Source organism: Narcine bancroftii, chromosome 13, assembly GCF_036971445.1.
Source record: "Narcine bancroftii isolate sNarBan1 chromosome 13, sNarBan1.hap1, whole genome shotgun sequence".
Taxonomy (NCBI): domain Eukaryota; kingdom Metazoa; phylum Chordata; class Chondrichthyes; order Torpediniformes; family Narcinidae; genus Narcine; species Narcine bancroftii.
Window position 1 is genome coordinate 72,261,235 of NC_091481.1, and position 8,328 is coordinate 72,269,562.

At 47.3% G+C, this 8,328-nt stretch overlaps 1 long non-coding RNA gene across 1 annotated transcript; it reads right to left on the minus strand.

Annotated features, from left to right (window-relative positions):
* Positions 1-341: 341 nt before the first annotated feature.
* On the minus strand, positions 342-6,583 carry LOC138748478 (uncharacterized). The gene is made up of 3 exons (XR_011348054.1): positions 6,418-6,583; positions 4,587-5,186; positions 342-4,495 (listed from the first exon to the last, which is right to left on the minus strand). It is a non-coding gene; the product is annotated as an uncharacterized lncRNA (long non-coding RNA).
* Between the last annotated feature and the right edge of the window lie 1,745 nt (positions 6,584-8,328).

Here is an 8,328-nt window from a genome sequence, read left to right on the forward strand (position 1 = left end):
TGGGTATGACAACGGCTCTGTATACGCTTATCTTTGTGAGGTTTTTCAGTTGGTTGTTTTTCCAGACTCTTTTGTGTAGTCTTCCAAAGGCGCTATTTGCCTTGGCGAGTCTGTTGTCTATCTCGTTGTCGATCCTTGCATCTGATGAAATGGTGCAGCCGAGATAGGTAAACTGGTTGACTGTTTTGAGTTTTGTGTGCCCGATGGAGATGTGGGGGGGCTGGTAGTCATGGTGGGGAGCTGGCTGATGGAGGACCTCAGTTTTCTTCAGGCTGACTTCCAGGCCAAACATTTTGGCAGTTTCCGCAAAACAGGACGTCAAGCGCTGAAGAGCTGGCTCTGAATGGGCAACTAAAGCGGCATCGTCTGCAAAGAGTAGTTCACGGACAAGTTTCTCTTGTGTCTTGGTGTGAGCTTGCAGGCGCCTCACATTGAAGAGACTGCCATCCGTGCAGTACCGGATGTAAACAGCGTCTTCATTGTTGAGGTCTTTCATGGCTTGGTTCAGCATCATGCTGAAAAAGATTGAAAAGAGGGTTGGTGCAAGAACACAGCCTTGCTTCACGCCATTGTTAATGGAGAAGGGTTCAGAGAGCTCATTGCTGTATCTGACCCGACCTTGTTGGTTTTCGTGCAGTTGGATAATCATGTTGAGGAACTTTGGGGGGCATCCGATGCACTCTAGTATTTGCCAAAGCCCTTTCCTGCTCACGGTGTCGAAGGCTTTGGTGAGGTCAACAAAGGTGATGTAGAGTCCTTTGTTTTGTTCTCTGCACTTTTCTTGGAGCTGTCTGAGGGCAAAGACCATGTCAGTAGTTATATGACTACATAAAACACATAAAAAGTATTTAAGTTATGTGACTTGAAAAGAAAACAAGGCTTTTACTTAAGTGTGCTGTGGCTCCTGTTGAGAATGGCTGCATTAGATTGTTGTGGAATAGGTTTACATAGGTTGGCACAGCCTTGTGGGCAGAAGGGTCTGTACCTCACTGGAAGCCAGGTTTTCCTTCCTCTGCTGCTTTCAGAAACTGAGAACAATTGCCGAATAAACCAGACTTTTAACTTGGTAATGCACCCTTTGGTGGGGAGCCTTGAAGAGAGGAAGACTGCCAAACACCACCGGTTTAGTGTAGCACCATGGTAACAGACACACAGCCACCTGTTCTGCCGTGGCTTGAGGAGTTATTCATTTTTGTTTACAGATTTAATTCTCTCAACATTACTTCTGCATCTCCAGTGCAGTCCCTCAGTGACCAACAAATTACGGATGCAATGTCCTAACAAGGATCATCAAACAGAACCCAATCTACAAGCCAACTTGTCCAGAACCACTTTTCCAAACTGCATCGACATCCTCTCCCCTGAATTGTCCACAAGCCCATAGACCAGTGAGGAGAGAACAGGAGCCCAATGTGGTGGGGTTTTGGGGAGATGGGGAACTGCGGTCCCAGTGAGAGGTTGGGGGGAGGACAGGGGTCAGTGAGGGGGGTAAAACAGGCCCAATGAAGGTGATGTTGAGGGGGTGGAACCGCGACCCGGCAAGGGAATTGGTCTGCAGGTTTTGAGGCAGCGTAGCCACTAACCAGAACCTTGTGACCCTCATCCTGAATCCATGAGTCATAAACTATTGAACACTACAGCATAGAAACAACCCCTTCGGCCCTTCTAGTCTGTGTCAAACCATTTTTCTGCCTAGTCCCACTGACCTGCACTCTGTCCATAGCCCTCCATACCCCTCCCATCCATGTACCTGGCCAAATTCTTCTTAAATGATAAAATTGAGCTTGCATTCACCACCTCAGCTGACCACTCGTTCCACACTCCCACCCCTCTCTGTGTGAAGACATTCCTAAACTTTTCCCCTTTCACCCATGTCCTCTGGTTTGTCTTTCACCGGCCCTCGGTGGAAAAAGCCAACCTACATTTACTCTGTCTGTCCCCCTCATAATTTTAAACACCTTTATCAAATCTCCCCTCATTCTTCTACACTGCAGGGAATAAAGTCCTAAGCTGTTTAACCTGTCCTCAGTTAAACTCAGTTCCTGAAATCCAGGGAACATCCCAGTAAACCTCTGCACTCTTTCTATCTTATTGATATCTTTCCTGTAGTTAGGTGACCAAAACTGCGCGCGCACACTACAAATTTGGCCTCACCCTTGTCTTATAACGCTCTTACAGCACCAGTAATTGGGACCAGGGTTTGAATCCCACACTGTCTGTAAGGAGTTTGTACGTTCTCCCCATGTGGGATTCCTCCAGGGGCTCTGGTTTCCTCCCACCATTCAAAATGTACCAGAGGTTGTAGGTCAATTGGGTGTAATCGGCAGCAAGTGTCTGTTACCCTGCTGTATGCATGTATGTCTAGGTTTAAGGTGAGAGGGTGAAGATTGAAAGGGTCCAGAGGGGCACTTTTTCATTCAGGGGTGGTGGGTTTATCTAACGAACTGCCAGGTAGAGGCTGGGACAATGGTAACATTTAATGGACAATTTAAACAGGTCCATGGACAGGAATGGTTTAGAGCAGCCATTCTAAATGGGGGCTCAACCCTGGGGTCCACAGCCTTGTTTTAACCTCACGTAACATCAATATTTTTTGTTTTTCATGTAATCAGTAGTAGAGGTACAGAAGAAACCAAACTTGTCTGCTTCACAGGGAAGGGGGCCCATAAACTTTAAGCAGAGTCCTGGAGGGAACCATAGTCAAAATAAAATTGAGAATGGTTGACCTAGAATGTATCTGAGCCAACACAGGCCTGTGCTTTAGGGAAGATTATTTCGAACATCAGAGAGGACAAGACAATGCTGGAAAAACTCAGCTGGACAGTTTTCTTTATGCAGCACAGATAAAGGTACACAAGGTTTCGGACTTGAGCCCTTCATCAAGGATGCCTGGTTCAGGCGCCTGTCTACATTTTGCTCGTACCTCAAGCCTGAAACGTTGGCTATGTCCTTTTATCTTCGCTGTATGTATGCCGTTTGACCTGCTGAGTTTCCCCAGCTTCGTGTTTTTGCTTTATTCAGTGTCTGCAGACCTTTGCGTTTTACCAAAAGATTGCAAGTGGCTGGTTTAAAGAACTATGGGGCAAAAGCAGGGCATTGTGGCCAGCTCAGGTATATTATTTGGGCAAGTTGGCCAAAGGGCCTGTGTAATTAACCGTATCACTACAGTCTAGTTGGCCACGGGATGGGAAAGGGGGTTCAGGGAGCGGAAGAGATGGGGGTGGAGGGAGAACTCCAGAACTGGGCGGGGGATGCGGAGGGGAAGGGGCCCAAAACTGGGGGGGGGGGGGGGAGAGATGGTTCATTCATGGTGCTCCAGCCCACGGTACCCAAGAGGGTGCAGACCAACTCCTTCCTCTGCCAGAGCCATCCTGGGAGTTACTTGCCAGGATGCATGCTCCATGGGGTGGAAGCAGACCTTGTGCTGCATGAAGACCTGATCCTTGTTGCAGGAGGGCCAGGTTCCAGGTGAACACAGCGCCGTTGTTGGTGGCCAGCAGGCAGTCACTCATCAGGTGCCAGGCCACGCCAGCACAGGTGAAGCTCAGCTAGGGCTTCCAACCCACCCTCAGTCGGCCTTCTCCACCAGCTGCCCTGCCTCCATGCCGTGGGTCTGGACAATGTGGCCACCAGGGCACCACCGCCAGGGCTTGTTTTAAATGGGTGCCCTTCAATCCTGAAGTTGAGCCCTCTTATCCTGGACACCCAGGTCTTTCAACATTCAAAATCTTTCCAAGAAGTCCCCCCTCATTCCTCTGAACTCCAAAGCGTACAGTCCAAGAGCTGCCAAATGTTCCTCATATGATAATCCCTTCATTCCAGGAATCATTCTGGGAAATCTCTGAACCCGCTCCAACGACAGCACCTCCTTCATTAATTAAGAGCCCAAAACCATCCCCGTGCTCCAATCAGAGAAATGCTGAAACGGGACATGTTCAGGACCGAAGTCTGGTGCAGACTAGAATTCTGAGAGGGAGGCAATGTGCAGTCAGGAGGGACTGTGTTCTGGCATCAAACAGCGAGGAGACACCGAGGAAAGAGCTGGTTTTCTACAAACAACTCTGATAAATCACTGACAGACCTGGGAATGAGCCAGGCCTGAGTCAAAACCTTTTCTGTCAGAGTAAATGGATCCTAATTAGGGAATAAGGACATACCCAAAAATAGACTCCACATTCACCCAGCCCAGATGCCGATCCCTGAACTAGTGCAGTGGTCTTCAAACTCCAGCAATGCACACCGACCACAGCTTCAATGATTCTCTCTCAGCTTCAATGACAGATTCAGGGGGTTTCACACTCCCCTTTAAAACCCAGTGCTGCAAAGTGCATGTTTGTATCTGGTCCAGCCTCTGCTTGGATCCACACTGGCCCATGTTTTGGGGGTAGGGTAGGACATCTTTATAGCGGACTCCTTCCTTCTTCCCCGAGGGGAAGACATGGGTTCACTTCAGCTCTGGAAACCAAGGATAACAATTACATTGTTTTTTTCCACGCTGAAAGACAACAAAGACCATCCATTAGTGTGCAAACACAGAGCATGGTAAGTCATTTAAAAATACATTGGTTAGTTCATAAAGCTCCTACCTTGAGCGCTGTTCTTTGGTTCCACGAAGCAGAGAGAATACGAAGGCTGCAAGAACAGCAGGTCTCCTCTCCCCCCACGCCTGCACTCCCGTCTGCAGGCAGTCACCACTGGGCTATGCACAATGTTCCTCTGTCCCTGCAAGGCTGCACAGCTGGTTCACGCACCAACAAGTGATTGGGCTTCCGCTGGTCTAACATCTATAGGCTGGAGAGGGCAGAGGCCATCCGGATTCCCCTCGGTCCTGAAGCCCGTGGCTTTAGTTGGAGCTGTGTAACGAGTCCCGAGATAGAGTGCAGGTGGCAGAGATGGGCAGTGTCGCTCAGATGTTAACAGCATTTCCACATTATTACTGAACATTTATTTTTCCCCCACTACACTGTACTGATTAGTAGAAATTCTGCCTGGCTGAAGAGCAGGTATCCATGAACTGTAGCAATGGGTGTCGGTGTAGGGCATGTTCCAACCATTCAATTATACCCTTTGATTTTACTTATCATGGCAAAGATCCTTGATGTCACAATAGCTTCAATTCACCCATCTTGACAAACGTCCTGTCCGGCTGCATCACTGTGTGGGACGGTAGCTGGACCAGCATCTGACTGAAAGTCAATACAGAGGATCATCAAAATAGACCCTGGGGTCTACAGACCTTTACTGGGAACGCTGTCTACATAGAGCTCAAGGAATTCTAGAAGACCCCTTCCATTCCAGCACACAGTATCTTCGACCCACTACCATCAGAGGAGGTACAGGAGCATCAAAATCAGGCCATTCAGGCTGGGAAATAGCTTCTTCCCACAGGCTGTGAGATTGATGCACGGTATCCCATTACCAAGTAAATCACCCCAAAATATGTAGTTATTTACTTTAACTTGTATCTTTATGAATAGATGCCATTGTTATGTGCTGTGCATTGTGTGTGTACCGTGGTTGGGAGAAAGGCTGTTTCGTCAGGTAGTATGGGTACAGTCAGATTATAATAAACAGGATATGGACAGGATGCAGAGTTGGATGGAAAAGTGGCAGATGGAGTTCAATCCAGACAAGTGTGAGATGGATACAGTCCATTCAGCAATCAACAGGAGTTCGATGTCTGAGACATATCTGCAGCTCGAAAATTGGCAATCACCTTATTAGTAAGACACAAGGATTCGGAGTGATTCCTCTCAAAACAATTCAACTCTAACAAGACTCAATAAGGAAAATGTTGGATGTTGTAGGAACGTTGTCTTATAAAGAGTTGAAAATAAGAAAACAGAAATGGAAAAGGAGGAAAGGTAATGATGGAAAAACGGAAAGAGAAGATAAACAAAATATAAAAGGGCTACGCTGAACTATATGACTTTAAATATTAATGGAATACATAACCAAATTAAAAGGAAGAAACTACCAAATTTAAATGAATAAATGTATTCCATTAGAAAAAAAAACATATTGGTTAAGAAATAATATTGAAATATTCGAACAAGTATAGGAGCCTTACATTAAATACAATAGCGAAAACCTACCGGGAACAAACATTACCTAAGTTGATGGAAGGAGAAGGAAATAAAAGAATGGACTCAGTAGAATTTCTGGTGTATTTTTGTTGAATGACAACATTGTCTGACTGGCTTAATGCAACCTAGATTGTATACCTAAAATGGATGGGTGGGGGGGGTGGCTTGGGAGGAAAGGGGGGGGGAGAAAAAGTCACTGTATATGTGTGAAAAAGAAATAGTGTATATCATGGCTAATGTGATTTGTGGTGTGAAAAATAAAAAAAGACTCAACTTTAAAATTAAATTCTGTCCTCCACTACTAGTCAGAACCTTAAGTTTAGCCAGTTACCGATTGAGAGTAAAGTCAGAGATTTTCCGTCTCCCAGACACACGGTTCTCAACAACGGCTCCATCACATTAAAGGTTAGTTGCAGGCCAAACTAGAGGATAAATTCAGAATCCGGCAAAGGGTGACTAAAATCAAATCAAGAGGGAGAAAGTAAATTACCAGAGTAAATGAGAAATACAAAACTTCTTTCAATGTAAAAACAGGAAGAGAGAGGTCAAGGTGAACTAGCCCCCCCCCCACCCCCCCACAGAATGAGGCTGGGGAAATAATCACGTGAAACAAAGTGGCAGGGGAGTTTGCCTCCTGAGTCAGCGCCTCCTCTGTAACATGGAAGGCAGCCGTGGGAGCACACACACCCTGGCTCAAGAGATTGGCGGTTTCCATCAATGGATGGGAAGGGTATGGAGGGATATCGTCCGAGTGCAGGTCAGTGGAATTTGGCAGATTAACAGTTCGGTATGGACTAGATGGGCAAAGTTTCTGTGCTGTAGTATTCTATGGTTCTAGAATGTGTGCGTCGGTGGGATTAGGCAGATTAACAGTTCGGTACGGACTAGATGGGCAAAGTTTCTGTGCTGTAGTATTCTATGGTTCTAGAATGTGCTCACAATACTCCCCCACATAGGTAGACAGAGATTTCCAGGAGTTTGACCAGCAGCCGGGAACTTCTGATAACAAAGTTAACAGGAACCCTTGATTTACTGTACAGTTTGACAGAATTCTTCCATCCGACTTCTCCCCAATGAAACCGCTGTGTTGTAGACTGGGATCAAGGTAAGGGTTAGTTCCATACATGGAGCAAGAACGAACCACTACAGCTCGACACTGGCCACATCACAACCATTCACTCTCTGCAACTGTTGTTGCCATGACAATTTTTCAAACAGAGGGATCGCAGAAACTGCCGAATAAATCCTATCGGCTGGTTCAGGCAATGGGTTTAAAGCCCCATCAAGTGAAAACATTTTGCATGCAATTAATTACTTTGGAATCACCAGGTTTTGCATCTGTAACTCAGCCACAAGTCTGATCCCTCTCTTGGTGAAGGCATGAGGCGAGGAGATGAGCGGCAAACCTGACCCTCTTTAGGCAGCGCCATGGCATCTTTAATGGATAAAACCGCAGAACGGCATGATACCTTGAGACCAAAGTAACAATACACACCTTGGCCAATGCTGCAGTCCTGCTCTGGTTTGTAGCTGACAAAGTCACCACCTGGGCCTGAACTCTGAACCAGGATTGGTATCGAAGCCGGGATTTGAGAAGGCGCTGAGGGAAGGAAGGGCCCCCAAAGGCTTCCTGATTGTGCTGGAGGTTTGGATCTGGAGCTCAGGTTCCCGATGGTTGAAAACAGGAGTCTATGCGGTTGCAGAGGTTGCAAGCGCAGGGGGGAATCCACGGACACTCATTAGGCCTTTCCACACTGCATTGTAAAATGAAGATTCCCGGGAACCCTCCCACGAACCTGTGATGTGAAAAGTCGGCCCAGGAATTTTAAACCTCGTAGGTAGGGCCGTGGTCCCAGGAAACTTTCCCAGACCACCCTCTCCCTACAGTGTGAAAGGGCAAAAGGCCGAGCAGGGGAAGCCTCGAGATGTCAGTGCTTGCGTGGTAGGTGATTAAAATTTAAAGATTCATACCTCCTGACAACAGCGGGCCACTTCAGCCCATCGCAACGGATGCACAATGCAGGATAAATGGGAAACAAAGTCAGCCATTTGTCCCGCATTGCCCCACCATCGTAACATGCTGAAGCGCTGGTCGGGGGGGGGAGGGGGAGTGGGGTGGGTGACAGGACCCGATGGGGTAGGGTTGGGGGGAGGGAGCTAGGCTCGCGAATGACCGACGGATGAACTGGGGATGAATTTACTCTGTGAGTGTATAACGGATAACCCCTCTAAATTTCCAAGG